The sequence below is a fragment of the Manis pentadactyla genome, chromosome 6, assembly GCF_030020395.1.
Source record: "Manis pentadactyla isolate mManPen7 chromosome 6, mManPen7.hap1, whole genome shotgun sequence".
Classification (NCBI taxonomy): domain Eukaryota; kingdom Metazoa; phylum Chordata; class Mammalia; order Pholidota; family Manidae; genus Manis; species Manis pentadactyla.
In genome coordinates, this window is record NC_080024.1 from 116,275,859 (window position 1) to 116,293,174 (window position 17,316).

The following is a 17,316-nucleotide window of genomic DNA, read 5'->3' on the forward strand; positions in this document are numbered from 1 at the left end:
CAGCGACGGGGGTGGAGGAAGGGAGGATGAGACACAGACACCCCAGGCGACTGTCTTTTCCCCCGGGCTAAAGCTGCGAGTTCCGGACTGAATTGCAAAGCAGTTTCAAAATCTAACACGTTGCGGACAGACACTTGTCATGCTCACATGCTCTTTAAAAGTCTCTGCCTGGGGACTGCCCGGGCGCGCATCCGCACTGCAACTCGGCCTGACACCCCCACACGAGTACCGGGGTAGCTGACGCCTTTAAGGGAATGGGGGCGACCACACTGGGGCTGCTCTTCTGTATCGGTAAACAGAGCCTACATTTAGGACTCAAACTCTGCCAGGGGACCCCCCTTTCCCCTCCAGTATTTCAAACAGAAACTAGCCATTGAGTAAACACATGTTGCTGTTGGTTTATTTTGGTTGAGAGTTAGGACTCCAGCAGGACTGCCTTGATGAAATTACCCTTTCTAAAGACCAGATGCTGTTTGGCTAATCTCAAGAAATGCATGACTTTCCCCGCCCTTTCCTCTGGGTCTAGTTTTTCGTGTGTGTGTGTCCCGTTGTTTTGAAGTAAACGAACTGTCGCATGCCACAGTAAGACTTTCCCCGTCACTTAAAAAAAAACACCCAAACCGTAAATAAACCTAGTAGAGACGTCAGCGACCGAGTCGGCCTCCAGTTTCGGCTCTGTGCTGTTTTTGTTTTGTAACCTCGACGGAGAGGCCGGCAGAAGCTCCGTGGAAATACGGCTGAACCCAAGGACGACTAAGGGAGCCAAACGGTGACTAACTAGACTTTGGAGCCTCAGTGTTGGGATTGCTCTGAAAATTAAAGACAGCCTCCCCGCCACTCACCCTCCCAAAAAAGACACCCCCGCCCGGAGAGCGAATTCAGGCCAGAGTTTATAAACCCTGGGTGGTTTTCCCAATTAGGGGGCTTAAAATGAATAAACAAGGAAAACAGCGTCACTCTAAGAAGGCAGCAACCTTAGAATTTTTTTTCTTCTGTGTTTTGCCGACTGCTCGGCACCTAAGAGGACACACTGCAAACGGCAAAGGAGAAACGTGGTCCTGGGGGGAACCACCAGCCTGGAAGCTCCCCCGCAGCTCGCCGGAGCGCAGTTCCTTCCCCCGCCTGGCGGGAGATGAATCAGCGGCTGAGCCCGAGTGCGGGACAGATGTGCGGCCGGGAGGGGCGCCTGTTGGAGCGCCGCTCGGTGCCTGCGTTTGAAGGTTGTTTGTGGCCGGGATTGGTAGCTCGCGTCTGTTGGCGAGCCGGGGGGAGGGTGCGAGGGGAGACTGGGAGGAGGAGCCCGCCGGCCGCCGCGGCTCCGCGGACGGAGCGGCAGGAGCCTCGTCTGGAACCGCGCGGTTACTGGGGAGACGCTTTGTTTGCTAACTTCGAAGGCCGCTTCGGCTGCCTCGGCCGCTTTCGAAGCCGCTCAACAAAACACGCCTTCGGGTCGGCTTAACTCTCCCCCTGCCCATTTCGGATGAAAATGTTTCCTCCTGCGTGGTTACGCTTGGCCGCGCGGTGGCTCTCATTACGTATACAGAGATTTCTACTTCGTCTTAGTGAACTTGGCTGGTTACAGCGATTCTCGACCCACCGAAATGGAAACCGAGAGTTGAAGCGAGTTTATGGCTAGGAAACAAACTTTGCAGGGGAGGGGGCAGGGGCGGAGGGAATTAAAGGCTGCTTTCAAATAAATGGCAAGGAGTTAAAAAAAAAAAGGCGAACTTTAAACTAGCTGCAGGTCTGGCTTGAGCCCGCCAATGCCCAGCTTCTGCTCGAGCGAATCGTTTGGAAGCAGTTATCAAAGCTGGCGAGATGCTCTAAAAGGGAACACAGTTATGCCTGATGGCTCCCCTAGTAGAAACTCCCATCCCCGCGGCTGGTCCTAACCTTGTTCGCGGCTGCGGCTTGTTCGTGCATTCTGGGAGAAAGTGCCTGTGCCTGGGGTCTGCTTAACACAAACAAGGAGGACAACCCGAAAGAGTGGGCTCGAAAAGCCAGTAGTTGCTTAGACTATTTTTTTGTTTATTTGCTTTTCTCAAGGTGGAAAAACAAGTTTCAGTTCTGGCTCTGTCAGTCCTTTAATGTCCCAGGCAGGGCCTCCCTGTAAAAGAGATCTAATGACTTATGAGAGATTCTTAACAGTGCTAAAAAAATTATATGGATTCACTTTTGCTACGTATTATTTGCTGAATTCGTGTGAATGTCCACTAAATTGAAAAATTGTGTATTAGTGAAATGGTGCTTGGTGCTTAAGAAGGCTGCTGATAAACGTTTCTAACCATTTTTTTTTTTCCCCCCTCCAGGCACACTTAGTTCCATTTGGGGTTTTATGTTCTGAAGCTGCCTCAAGGCCAAGAAAAGAAACAGTTGCATAAGTAAGTTACTTTTCACCAGCTGCAAACCTTCCAAAGGCAAAAACTCAGAAAGAAACATAAAAGGAAATATGCTAGAAATACATGCAGTATGTATATACACACACATACACATGCTAGGTATATAAAGTGATGGAAGAATGTGTTTGTTTCATTCATCTACCCAGCAACCATTGATTAAGTATGATTTCCATCCCAGCACTGTCTTAGGTGAAGGAATGATGACTCACACAGGCATTGCACCCCTTTTGCTTGTAGTCTCAGGGGGACAGATATTTTTAATAAAATATGCAGACTGCCAGGCTCCAAATACTGCACAGAGCTTCTATAATCAGCTTTTCACATCTCAGGTCAGAGGGTCTTGGGCTGCTTAAAGAGAAGCTGACTATTGTCTTTTCAAGGGCCAGGGGCTGGGTTCCAACCATCTTGTGTGATGGTATCAGCCCCATCAAGATTATTCCCCTCTTGAATAATGTATCTCCTGCTACCACTTTTGTTTGTAATCACTTTTCTCCCAGCCTGCACTTCTCTTCCCAGTCCTTCTTTTCCCCTTTAGCCAATCCTCATTTTTCTATATCCAGAGGGGATTTGGAATCAAGGGGACAGAGCAAAAAGATAATTTGTTGAGCATAGCTATAGTCTCCCTTTAGTCTCAATATCTCGTGTCTGTATTGTGCTGTGCAGCTTATAAAACACTTTCTTAAGTTACCTCATTTAATATTCATCCTATATGGTAGCTTTTTTTTTTCTTAGAATCAAGATAACACAGGAAATACAAAACTAAAAGGCACGAAACCAAGTATTAGACATACGTTATTTGGCTTTCAATTAGGTATTCTCTGTCATTCTTTGACGGAAGGTGGAGGGCAGGGAAGAGCAGAGACCAGCCAGACCCGGGATCCCTGATAATGGGGGGCATTCCTCCAAGCTCTCTTCTCTGAAATCTACCTGTAGTTTTACAAGAGGCCTTCTTCCCACCTGCCTGCTGTGTTTTTCCCTCATTTTTTAATTTGAAAGAGAAAAAGGCTGTCCTCAAAAATTCAACCAAGACAGAAGTATTACAAAGTGAAATATGAAAGGCCTCTCCATCGCACATTCCCTTCTCCATACGTGCATATGTACTGCACGCTTAAGGTAAGGGATTCTTCATGGTTATTTGTCCCTGTCAAGTCAGAGGCCAGGGATGGGGATGGGCCTGCACACTTGTTGATGGTCTGTTTCTCCCCAGTCAGAATTTGGCCTAAATGTCACTTCAGAGGAGTTTTGACCATCTGACCTAATTTAGGTACCTCCAGTGCTGCTCAGGGTTTCCCTGCCACAGCCCTCTTACTGGTTGGGGTGGATGGTTCTGTGTTGTGGCAACTGCCCTGTGTTTTGTAGGTGTTTAGCAGCACCCCTGGCCGCTAACCAGGGCTTGCAAGTAACACCTCCCTGCCACACTGTGACAAACAAAACGTGACCAGACACTGCCAGATTTCCTCCAGAGGGCATGGAAATGGCAGGGGGAAGTGGAGGGATCACTTCTGTTGAGAACCACAGATCTAACTCAGTATTTTCTCTATTTTTTACATAGCACCACAATTTCTAATTATTTTGTTTTGCTTTGACTCCTCTACTAAAATGTGCCTCACATCAGAGGTGCCCAGTAAATATTTATCAAGCAAAATAATGCATGAAAATGAGACTCTCAGAATCATTAATAATAAAACATTTATTGTAAATAGTATGCCAGGCAGCCTGCAAATACCCGACATATCTTATTCCTGAGAACAACCCTAAGAAATACTCATTATTATACCCATCTGACAGATGAAGTTGTTCAAGTCTGGGAGAATGAAGTAATTTGTCCTGCCATTCTGACCTCTGGTCAATGATCCAAATAATAATGATATACCGCCATTTGATTTTTTCATTTATGTAAGTTTCCTTGGTTTCTAGTTACTAAAACTAAGGGCAAAAACATAGTGATTATATTTGAAATATCTAACAACTGAGAGAACATGGGCACCATCCAATTCCAAGGACTTCTGATCCTGAACTAGTGTGTCTCAAAAGAATTATCAGCTTGTACACAGATCTTTGGGGGTTTGTTTGAGTATATTTGCAGGAATCCCTGGAAGGTGAAATAGCTGGGACAAAGGTGTGTACATTCAAAATTTTCATAGATGTTGTCCAATTGCCCTCCAAATCATCTTACCTATTTAAAATCCTACCAGAGATACGTGGAAAACCTCTTTCTCTGCCCATGCTAACAAACACTGCATATCTCAGTCAATTTCATATTTGTCAGTCTCCTAGGCAAATAAATGTCCCCTCCTCTTTTTAAGATTCACATTTCTTTGAGAAGGTAAGCACATTTTTGTGTATTTATTAGTCACGTTAATTTCTTCTTTCACCTGTTCATAACTGTGTCAAATATTCTATTGTATTGGTTTTCTGTGTTCTATTTCTCTTTTAAAATAGTCAACAAGAACCAGCCTGCTTTTAATTAGCTCAAAAGATCATTTGATAGAGAACTATAAACAGTGAGGGAACAGTGTTAGGTGAGCCAATAACGAATGCAGGGAGGTGCCGTGTCCTGATTTTAAAAAAACATATATTGTTAGGTTAAAGTACCATATTTGTGTAGCAAGAGTAAGACTTTCAGGATACCATACTGAAAAGTTTTTAACTTCATCTCTTTCTCCATTCCATCAAAGAGTTAATCCACTCACATGTTTCCATTTATCACCATTACCTCTTCCCAAAGAGGGCACATTTATAATAGCAATAAAATGATGAAATATCTAGAAACAAAGTTAACAAGAAGTATGTGCAAGTTTTATGAAGAAAACTTTAAAACTCTACTGAGGGATGTAAAGAAACAGTTAAGTAAAATAAAAGATATAATTTATTCTGTCTAGCAAGATGCAGTAGTGAAAGCATAAAGATGTTTATTTTCCCCAAATCAATCTTTAAATCAAAGGAATTGCCATTAAATGACCAACAGGATTTTTTTAATTGCCATAGTTCTTCAAAATTAAACTGTGTTAATCTGTTTTGTTTTGCAGAATGAATATTTTATTACTAAATTACAAAAAGAAAGTACAAAATAATTTTAAAACAGAACTTATCTCACAATAGCCAAAGAAACTCCGAAAAAGAAGGGTTGAGGATGGGGGAGGGCAGGTGAAGCCCCTCCACATATTAAAGTATATTTTGAAGTTGATAATAATTAAAATGTAATTGATTTGTACTGAGACAAAAGAGAACATAAAGAACATTGAGACAAGAATAGAACACATATGAAGGTTTAGACTTTGGCAAACGTGGCTTTTCAGACGAGGGATAAATTGGATTGGTACAACTGACTACTTTTAATAAAAAATAAAACTATATTTCTATCTCACTCCTTTAACAAAAATAAAACTTAACTGAATCAAAGATTGAAATGTAATAGTAATTAAAAATACACCTATGTGTGTTCTACAACAGTGGTTCTCCAAGTGGGGAGATGTGTGTGGCAATTTGTCCTCCTAGGGGGCATTTGACAATATCTGGAGACATTTTTGGTGATTACAACTGGAGAGCAGGGGATGCTACTGGCATCTAGTGGATAGAGGCCAAGGACGTTGCTAAACATTCTAACCACGCACAGGACAGACCCCAACAAAAAGTATGCTGTCCAAAATGTCCATAGTGCCAAGGTTGAGACATATTCTGGAAGAATCCATGAATCTGATTTGGGAGTGGAGAAGGCCTTTCTGATCAGTACATAAAATCAAAAAACAAAGACAAGAAATAAATGTTTATAAATATTTTGGTTTTTTAAGAAATTATATTTGAAGAAAAATTCCATAAGATTTTTTAAAAGCAAATAAACTGGGAGAAAAAAGTCTTGCAGCACATGTCAGGTGTTAAGACTAATTTACCTAATTTATGAAAAGCTCATTCAAACCCTAGGAAAGAAGAACTCTGTTTTTAAAAAGTGGGGCAAAGTCTACAGATAGCTTTCAGTTCACCAAGAAAAGGAGTATAAATAAACAAAAATATGAAAACTTTATTTTTCAGTCATTACAATAAAATTAATCAGAGCTGATATGGAAAGATTAATTTTACATGTTGATAAGTTTTTAGAACTACAGTAATATAAAAATTTTTATGCCTATGTTTTTTGGAATGATATTCAAAGAAATAGTAACAATGGCTCCCTTTGGAGGGAAAAAGGGGGAAGGGAATGGGATGCATGATAAGGAGGATTTTTTTTCATTTTACACTTTTTTGTGTAAGCCTGAGATGGGGGAGTGAGAGCAAGTGCCCAATCTGACTGATGCAGGGGGTGTACATCATTTTATTTTATCTTCTCTTATTCCTTCACACTTTCCTTTCTTTTAGATCTGGGTTTCTGACCTATATTATTTTCCTTCTCTCTTAAGAACTTATTTTAACATTTCTGGCAAGGCATATCTACCACCATTTTTAATGACTAAATAATAGTCTGTTCTAATTAGTTGTAATTTAAGTACAAATCCCTATTTATTGGACATTTAGATTTGTTCTAGTTTGAGTTGGAAAGGATTTTTGAAGATCCTATATAAAAACCTGAGCAGGGATTAAAATAAATTATATTTGGGGCCTTTAAGTCTGGCTCTGCAGTCTAGGAGCCATGGGTGGTTAATTGTTAGCAAGTGTGAATAACCCCCAATGACTCCCTGGGAGCTCATTATTCATTGCCTTTTACAAAAAATAGTAACAAAGCTTGTCAAACCATTTACATTACTGAATTGGATGACCAAATCTGTAAATTAGAAAGGCTAATCCTGATGCAGGTAATTTCAATAGAAAAATCTGGCCAAGCATTATAACATGCAAAAAATAGGGCAAAATGCTTTTCCCCAGCATAAGTTAATAAATACTATCAGTGTATGGACAGAGTCAGCATATCCCTTGGAAGGTATGGAACATCTAAGTAAAGGCTTTCTCTTCTACTGGCATATTTGTTAAAGGGAATAATCTGTTGTCTCCCAAAGTGTTTCATCAGGCCTCCACAGGATGTCATGCAAAAGCCAAAACAATACTTCCATGCTACCTTAAAAGGGAAGAAAACATTACTTCCAAGCTACTTGGATATACTTTATTTTTAAAACTTAGATAGATTACATTTTATTTTTTCAACCCGTTTGGAAGCTCTCCTCAGCCACACATTTCAGAGTAGATTAGAAGGGCTTCTCTTTGAGGCTGGAATACATGCCTAAATCAGTTTGTGTTTTTCTCTCCCCTTTTGTCTGTGCTTGTCAACAATTCACATACATCTACTAGTCCAGGATAAATTTTATTTTGAAAAAACTTAAAAAGAGCCAGGTGACCTCAGAAACAAGGGATTTGCCATGCTCCAAATGCCTCATTTTGCTTCTTTACTTTTCATTATGGAAATTTTTTAATATATCTGGTAGTAGAGATCCTACTATAATGAATCCCCACAAACCCATCACCTAGCTTAAACAATTATCAACCCATAGGCACGCCTGCTTCATCTCCACCCTCACACACTTCCTTCTTTCCTCTATTATTCCAAAGCAAATACTGGAGATAATTATTTCTGGATAAACACTTACAGTTAATGTTCTGGCTTACCTAGGTGGTAATTCCTACCCCCTAGTCTAAACGGTTTATTTACTAATGGAGCTAAGAAGACCTAGAATTATGTCCCATTGTATTTTCTTTTCCAACTATTTCTGTTTCTATGGTTAAATATTTTCTTCTCACCATAGAGAACAATTACATTTTATCTTTAGACAATACTGCAAGGCTTTTAGTTCTAGTAGCTTCTTTTAGATCAATAACTGAGGCAAACGTGCTCTTTTAGACAGTCCTAGCTTGAAGTACTTTTTTCCATTTCTCCTATTTGAATTTATCAGACTATGTGCCCTGATTTTTTTTGGTTCAGGAAATGTGTTCACCAAATCAGTATCTCACTTTGAGGCCTCTAGAAATGATGGTTTACTTTACTGAGTATAAAGAAAAAATTACTTTAAAAAATTAATGGCTCCAAGGGCAATTATTTACTTTCCAGGTGTTTTTTTTTTTAGTGTGTGTGTGTGTGTGTGTGTGTGTGTGTGTGTGTGTGTGTGTGTGTGTGTGTGTGTGTGTGTGTGTGTGTGTGTGTGTGTGAGAGAGAGAGAGGAATGGGGAGATGGGGGAGTAAAGTCTAGAAAGGTTAGACCCACCCAGTGTGGAGCTGTTTTCAATCAGAACAGCCAGATGGTAACAAAAACACACAGACAGCCCTTGTTCCAAAGTTTTAAAACATAACGTTTTGACCATTACGTTTGAAAAAGAATTTTCGATAGCTTATCTGAATATTTTTTCCTTACCTTCCTTCTTTCCTTTCTCCCTCCCTCTCCTTTTCCTTCTCTTTCTCTCATAATTCTTGGACACACTAATCCTCACTGGAAATCACAAATCTTTGATTTATCCTAAATATTTTGTACTTCACAAGAATCCCATTTAGTTGTAAAAAAACTAAACAAAACAACTGTTCCAATAATGGAGTCTACATTTCTTGAGTTAGGTTCACTTTGCTATCATCTGACAAAAGAAAATGTCCATCCCGCCTTCCTTATGGGAAGGGATGCAGCAAAACCTGACACAAACTTCTGCTTGATTAGTTACTTGTCACTCTTTGATGACAAAGTGCATTTTCCAAACAGATTAATGATTCTGTAACCACAGTGTTTTGCCTTTTGTCATCATTTTGTGGATCCTCCAAGAATTCTTTAGACTCCAAGTCTGAAATACAAGCCCTTCTGCGTAGCTTTGAAATCCATTTCACAAAACCTATCTCCCATTTTTCATACCTACAGTGTTGTTTAGGGAAAGTTTCCTCTCTAATATGACTTAAACATAGAAAAAGTTTCCATTCTAATATAACTTAAACATAGAAAAAGTTTCCATTCTAATATAACTTAAACATAGAAAAAGTTTCCTTTCTAATATAACTTAAACATACACCTCCCCAAATATATTATTTTGCTTATCAAACCAATTCTGCTTGAAAAAAATGCAAAAAATAAACTTCAGTGCAGGAAAGAACAATATAAATTTTGTTTGTTGGACTTAAAGTTGTGTAAGAATTTAACTAAGTTACTGTTAGGGAATCCTTATCTGGTAACAGGTGGTCTAAGCTAGGGCGTGGGGAGGGAAGCCTTAAAAAATACTGAAATGGGAAGTTGACTGCCTTCCCTCACTGATTAGCTGTAGCATTAGAATGCCTCACCTCCACCCCCGCCACCCCCCAGTCACACAGAGCTGTCATCCTGCTATCAATTGTTCTTGAGAGATAAAGCTGAGAAGGTTTGGGGGATGTGCAAATAGAGTTTGTACCCTTTCTTCCAGGTTAATGAAATTGAGGTTTATTTTCTTTCACCAAGGGGCCTCTAAATCTACACTCTCTAACTTCTGTCCACACCAGACATGATTTGACTATCCATAGAAACAAAGCAAACACAAAATTAGATAAAATTGTTTACTTCTAGGACTCAGCTTCATCTGATGCATCAAATTTGATTATTGGTAGCCCTAAATATAAACAATGCCTGCGCCTGAGTGTGAGATGAGGCCTTCCCACTCTGGGAAGTTTTCTGCAGCGAGTTTGGATTCTCTAATTTTTATCATCCTAAAAAGCAATTGCTGTTATTTGTTTAAGTTAAAGGGGAAAAAAGCTGCCTATCCTTGGCACCACATTCTAGATACAATTACAGGTTCTACTTGTGATCTGAAATAGTAACATTATTCACTTAACAAATATTGACAGATATTCTTGAATGCTTACTATGGTCCAAGTTTTAAGTTGGTTGGTGTGAAAATAAAGTAAGCAAAGACCAGTAGGTGAATGTGCCCAGGATGTTAAAGGAGAAATTATGAGTAGTTCAGTGAATTTACAAAAACTGAAGGAAGTAGAGTTGGCAACCATACAGGGAAAAGTAGGCATTTTGTTCAAAGCTGGTGAGAGAACAAACCAATGTATACCTCAAGTCTTAAAAATGGGTGTACGTTTTGATCTTCAGTTACATTTTTGGTGCTTTATTCTAAGGTTCAGAGTTCTAATTTGGCAGATACAGAACATAGATTTCATGGAAAGTCAACTTCAAAAGGTACATTGCGGTCAGATTCCTAGACTGAGATGCAATCAATGCCTTTTTCTGTAGGAAATGATGACTATTTAGCAACACTTTAGAAAGATGAAGTTTGTAGTTTTCTCCAGAATAAATCACAGGCAAAGAGTCTGGTTAACAGGGTTTAAAAAAATTAAAAGCCCAAGATTTCACTGTGACTCTGAAAATGGAAATGATTTTTTACTTGGTACTCTAAGTTTCTAAAAATAAGGCAAGATTAACTGTGCTTTGATATTCGATGCTGCACACACAGTTACTACAAACACTTAACATATAGCGGACACATTACCACTGGTGATGTTATAAAAAAAAAATGAGGAACTTAGGTGAGAACATGAGCCTACTGCAGCCAGGCCCGTGCCAGAGTTTACACTGCATAAGTCAGCTGTTTTACTTTGCTCTGTCCTGTTCACACTGCAGAGGTCAAAGGGTGCAAAAGGCAAAGGCTTGCAAAATGCTTAATTTCTCAGTGTCACCAGCATCCTTGGGATGTGTTACCCTACAAACAGACAGTTGACTAATTATTGTAGTGACTAAGATTACCTCTTCAGCCAGCTCATAATTATTATTTAAATAGGCTGTTTCCCACTTTGATTGGCAAGATGTTCTAAGCTCTCTGGTGAGGAAGGAATGTTCCTTAAATGTTTCTGTAGAATAAACTGCAGTTTTTAACCAGTTCTGGGGAAAGAGCACTGATGTTGTGGGGTTAAAGTCTAAATCTGGGGCTGGAAACCCTCACTAGCTTTTTTTGTGTGTGTGGTAAAAACAGAACGTTGAAATTTCCATTTTAAAGGGTACAATTTAGTGGCACTAAGTACATTCACATTGCTGTGCAACCATCACCAACTATTACCAGCTCCAAAACTACTTCTGTCATTTCAGACTGAAACTTTGTCCTCATAAACACTAAATTCCCATTATTCCTTCCCCCCAGCTCCTGCCAGCCACTCTTCTACCTTCTTTCTCTGTAATTTGACTGTCCTACATCCCTCCTATAAATTGATCATACAATATTTGTCCTTTTAAGTCTGGCTTATTTCACTTAGTGGAATGTCTTCAAGGTCCATCCATGCTATAGAATGTGTCAGAATTTCATTACCTTCTCATTTATTTTTCTTTTAGCATTTTTATTTTAATGCAATTTCAGCCTTGCAAAAAAAGTGATGAGTAGTACAAGGATTCCCATAAACTTTCACCACCTAGATTCCCCAGATTTGGTTCATTATTTTACACACACATGCACATACACACTCGTTTCCCACATATATGCTTTTTATCCTGAATCATTTAAGAACAATTTGCAGATATGTTGCCGCCTTAACCCTAAATACTTAAGTGTTTATTTTCTAAGCACCAGGATGTCCTCTGACCTAAAAAATATAAAAATTAAGAAGCTAATATTGATGTAATTCTATTAACCAATAATATATGAATGATATTCATATTTTGCTAGTTGTCAAATAACATCCTTCATAGGAAAGCAACAATTTCTAGACTAAGATCCAATCTAAGGCCACACATTGTATTTTAGTAAGCATATCTCTTTAGTCTCCTTCAATCTGGAACAGTCTATCTTTACCATTCATGACCTTGGCATTGTTGTAGAGTAAAAGCTCATTATTTTATAGGATAACTCTCACTTTGGCAGTGTCTCGTGTTTCCTCATAGTTAAATTGAGGCTGTGAGTTTTTGATGGACACGTCACAAAAGGGACACTGTCTCCTTCCAAGTGCCTTGTATTAGGAAGCAGATGATTTCCATGACCTGTAAGAGTTGACCTGTAAGAGTAATGTTAACTTTGACTACAGGTAAAGGTGGTGTCTAATTCGTTATGATTATAGCTTTAATCAAATGTTACTACCACATTTATCAATTGGTGATTTCTAACACCATAATTTCTTTGGTCTTCATTTTTTTTAAAGACATTTATTTATCTCCGTTATACTCTACAGAAGAGTTTTTCCTTTCCCATTTGTTTGTTTGCTTGTTGATATTAGTAAACAATATTTTTAAATTCAGTTGTTTATAACTACTATTTTTTTGGCATTCAGATTATCTTGTGTTTGGCCAGTCGGAGTTCCACAAACTGACTCTGTCCTTCTTTTGACTTAAGTCAATCATTCTTTGAGGACTTTCTTGTTTCTGGTAGGACAAAGTACCCAGGTTCATGTTGATTTTCCCTGCCCTAGCTCTGGAATCAATCTTTCTCCAAGAAGCCCTAGTTATTTTCAGTAGAAATAGAAGATCTATGATTAGAAACCAAGATCTGTGCTCTAGGTGTGCTTATTGCTACTGGAGTGTCATTACTTCTCGGTCCTCTCAGTGGAGACAGAGGTAGAATGCACACACACAGACTCCTCTCCGACCATATGTTGAACATGGTGAAACCTCCAATTTCAGTCCAAAACTACAGGACTCATTTCAGTCTTCCCACTTTTTATACTTGTGACTCTCTTCTCTGACGTTGAGAAATCTGTTTCACACTACTCTCAAGATAATTGCTATTTATTCAGTCCTAGAATATGCCAGTCATGCCTCTGCAAAGAACAAACCTACTATTATAATTCAATATTCATTTTTTTTTGTTTTAGTCTGAAGGTACAAGGTCAAAATACTATGCTGAAAAGTTACTTTTTTTTCCACCCTCTTCAGTGTGACTAGTATTATTTTGAAATACATTTGTTTATTATCAAATTTATATCCCATTTTATGATTCTGCCACATTCTTTTGATTTTATTATATTTTCTGTGTATGTAAAACATTAGCATGGTTCCCACATCAATACTAAGTGGAAGGTTTACCTATGGAAGGATCAGTCCTGTAGGCTCCTCCTACTATGTATAACCCCTCTATGTAACCGAGATCATTGGTTTCTAATGTTTCCTTCCTGTGTTCATTTTTTCAAAAAAAAAAGAGCATATATATATATATATATATATATATATATATATATATATCTTTATTATACAATAGGTAGTACACTCTAGATCAGCAATGCTCAAACGTCTTAGTCTCAGAGCGTCTCCACGCTATAAAAAATTATTGCAGAGCCCAAGAGCTTTTGTTTATGTGGGCTATATCTATTATATTTACTGCATCAGAAATTAAAACTGGGAAATTGTAAAAATATTTATTTATCAGTTCAATTAAAATGAACAATAATAAGCTCCTAAATAAATACATTTCTAAGAAAAATGACACAATTTTCTCAAACAAGAAAATAGAAAAAAGGATGTCACTTGTTTATATTTTGCAAATCTCTTTAATGTATGGTTTAATAGAATACAGCTGGATTCTATATCTGCTTCTTCAAGTAATCTCATATTATGTTGGTAGAAGCATTATAAGGAAAACCTGGCTTCAAGCAGTTATGTAGTTGGAAAAAGGAAAAGTTTTTTTTTTAATTGAAGTACTGTTGATACATGATCTTATATTGATTTCAAGTATATAACACAGTGGTTCAGCAGTTACCCATATATTATTAAATCCTCACCCCAACTAGTGCAGTTTCTATGTGTAAATAGGAAGATGTCACAGAAACATTGGCTATATTCTCCATGTAGTACTATCATCCCCATGACCAACTTATATTATGGTTGAGAATTTTTGCTCCCCTTTATCCTCCTCATCATCCCCACCACCCACCCCAGCCCTTCCCCTCCCTCATGGTAACCACCAGTCACTTCTCAGTGTCTATGAGTCTACTGCTATTTCTTCCATTTTGTTTTGTTTTGTTTTTAGATTCCAAAAGTAAATGAAATCATATGGTATTTGTGTGGCTTATTTCACTGAGCATAATACCCTTTAGAGTCATCCAGGTTGTCACAAATGGCAGGATTTCCTTTTATTTTTTTTTTGTAAAGCTGAATAATATTCCATTGTGTATATGTACCACTTCTTTATCCATTTATCTATTGATGGACACTTACGTTGCTTGCTTATATTGGCTATTGTAAATAATGTGACAATAAACATAGGGGTGCATATATCTTTTTGAATCAGGGATTTTGTTTTTATTTGGTAAATTCCTAAAAGTGGAATTACTGAGTCATATGGTATTTCTACTTTTAGTTTTTTGAGGAACCTCCATACTGCTTTCCACAGTGGCTACAGCAACTGACATTCCCACCAACAGTGTATGAGGGTTTCCCTTTTCTCCACATCTTCCCCAACACTTGTTATTTCTTGTCTTTTGGATAGTGGCCATTCCAACTGGTGTGAGGTGATATCTCATTGTGGTTTTGATTTGCATTCAAGCATCTTTTCATGTGCTTTTCATGTGCTTGTTGGAAATCTGTATTTCTTCTTTGGAAAAATATCTGTTCAGGTCCTCTGTCCATTTTTTAAATGGGTTATTTGGCTTTTTGTGTTGAGCTCTTTATATATTTTGGATGTTAGCCCCTTATCAGATAAATCATTTACAAATATATTCTCCCATACTGTATGCCTTTTTGTTCTGCTGATGGTGTCCTTGCTGTGCAGAAGCATTTTAGTTTGATGTAGTCCCACTTGCTCATTTTCTATTTTGTCTCCCTTGTTTGAGGAAATGTGTCCTGGAAAATATTGCTCATGGTTATGTTCAAGAGATATTTGCCTATGTTTTCTTCTAATGTTTTTATGGTTTCATGCCTTACATTTAGACCTTTGATTCATTTCAAGTCTACTTCTGTGTATGGAGGTAAACAGTAATCCATCCCTTTGCCTTTAATCTGTGTCTTTATACTTAAATTGGGTTTCTTATAGTTGGGTCTTGTTATCCTCTCTATTAGTCTCTGTCTTCTAAATGGTGTAGTTAGATCATTCACATTTAAAGTGATTATTGACATAGTTATAGTAATAGCTCTCATATTTTAACTATTTTTAATTCATTGTTCTTGTTCTTTGTTTCTTTTGTTGTCTTCCACTCTTTTTTTTTGCCTTTTCCCATTTTAATTGAGCATTTTTTAATTCAGTTTTCTCTCTTAAAAATTTTTACTCATTGCCCTACAGTTTGCAATATATATCTATGACTAATCTAAGTCCACTTTCAAGTAACATTATACCACTTCATGAGTAGTGCAGGTACCATATAACAAAATATTTCTAATTCTCCCTCCCATCCCTTATAAAATTGCTGTCATACACCTCACTTACCCATAAGCTATAATCATCCATTATATTGTTATTGTTATTTTGAGCTGTTATCTGTTTAATCTGTTAAGAATAAGAAAAAAATATTTTATTTTGCTATCATTTCTCAGTGCTTCATTTCTCAAACTCTGTTTCTTTACATAGATCTGAGTTTCCAACCCATATCATTTTCCTTCTCTCTGAAGACCTTCTTTTTGCATTTCTTACAAAGCAGCTCTACTGGAGAAAATTCCTTCAAGTTTTGCTTATCTGAGAGTTTTTATTTCTCTGTTGCCTTTGAAGGATAATTTTGGTGAATGTAGAATTCTAGGTTGCTTGTTTTTTTTTTCTTTTAATGCTTTAAATATGTTACTCTACTCTTCTTGCTTGCATGGGTTCTGAAGGAAAACCCAGTGAGGTTCTTACTGTTCCTCAGTAGATAAGGTGTTTTCTTTCCCTCTCTCTGGCTTCTTTCAAGATTTTCTCCTTATCTCTGATTTTCTGAATATGATATGCCTGGGTGTACATTTTTTGTTATTCATCCTGTGTGGTATTCTCTGAGCTTCCTGAAACTGTGGTTTGGTGTCTTATTAATTTTGGAAAACTCTCAGCTACTATTATTTCAAATATTTCTTCTGTTCCTTTCTCTTCCTTCTGTATTACAATCACTGTATAGTACACGTTTAGTAATTGTCCCATGGCCCTTTGATCATCTATTCCACCTTTCTCATTCTTTCCTTTCTTTGTTTTTCATTTTAAGATGTTCCTATTCACATATACTCAAGCTCACTTTTCAAGCTCACTCTTTTTGTCATGTCCAGTCTACCAATAAGCCCATCAACAGTATTCTTCATTTCTGCCACAGTGGTTTTGATTTTTTCTTAGTTTGCATCTCTCTATTTATATTACATATATGTTCTTGCATGATTTTTAATTTCTGCATTAGATCTCTTAGAATATAATTTATGGCTTGATTAAAAAATTTAAGTTCCTAGACTGACAATCCCCAAATTTCTCCCAAATCTAGTATAGCTCCATTAGAAAAAGCAAAGTAAAAAGAAGCAGGTGAAATTAATTTTAATCTTAAAGGTTAATTTAATTTTAACTTAATATATCCAAAATATTACATTCAACATGTAATTAATATAAAAATTATTAGACATTTAAAATTGTTTTGCATTAGGTCTTTGAATGCCAATGTATATTTTTAAATTATAGCACATCTTAATTAAGACTAGTTACATTTCAAGTGCTCCATGGCCCATGTAGCTAGTGACTAACATGATGGACATCTTAGTTATAAGAAATCCCTATCTCTTATTCTTGCAGTCTGAAAGCACAAACTCTGTGATAAGACTTTTTTAAAATTGTGGTTAAAAAAGAAACCATCTTACATTTAAGAAACCATAAAATTATCATCTTAACCAATTTCAGCATACATTTCAGTGGTGTTAAATTTATTTATTTTACTTATTTATTTATTTAAATTTTTTAGTGGTGTTAAATTTATTAATGTTTTTGTGCAACCAGTCTCCAGATCTTTTTTCACCTTGCAAAACTGAAACTTTAATGGGCACCTTAAATAGCAACTCCATCATTTCCCTCTCCCCACAGCCCTGGTAACCACCATTCTACTTCCTGTTTCTATAAATTTGACAACTTTAGGAACCTTATA

The 17,316-nt window shown here is 37.6% G+C and overlaps 1 long non-coding RNA gene across 2 annotated transcripts in view; it reads left to right on the plus strand.

Annotated features, from left to right (window-relative positions):
- Positions 1 to 227: 227 nt before the first annotated feature.
- The window catches only part of LOC118922761 (uncharacterized), a 66,617-nt gene continuing 49,528 nt past the window's right edge, over positions 228 to 17,316 (plus strand). The window contains exons 1-3 of one of the 2 annotated variants that reach the window (XR_005028870.2): positions 228 to 769; positions 1,023 to 1,220; positions 2,310 to 2,381. This is a non-coding gene — a long non-coding RNA (uncharacterized LOC118922761). The other variant, XR_005028869.2, reaches the window with a different exon arrangement.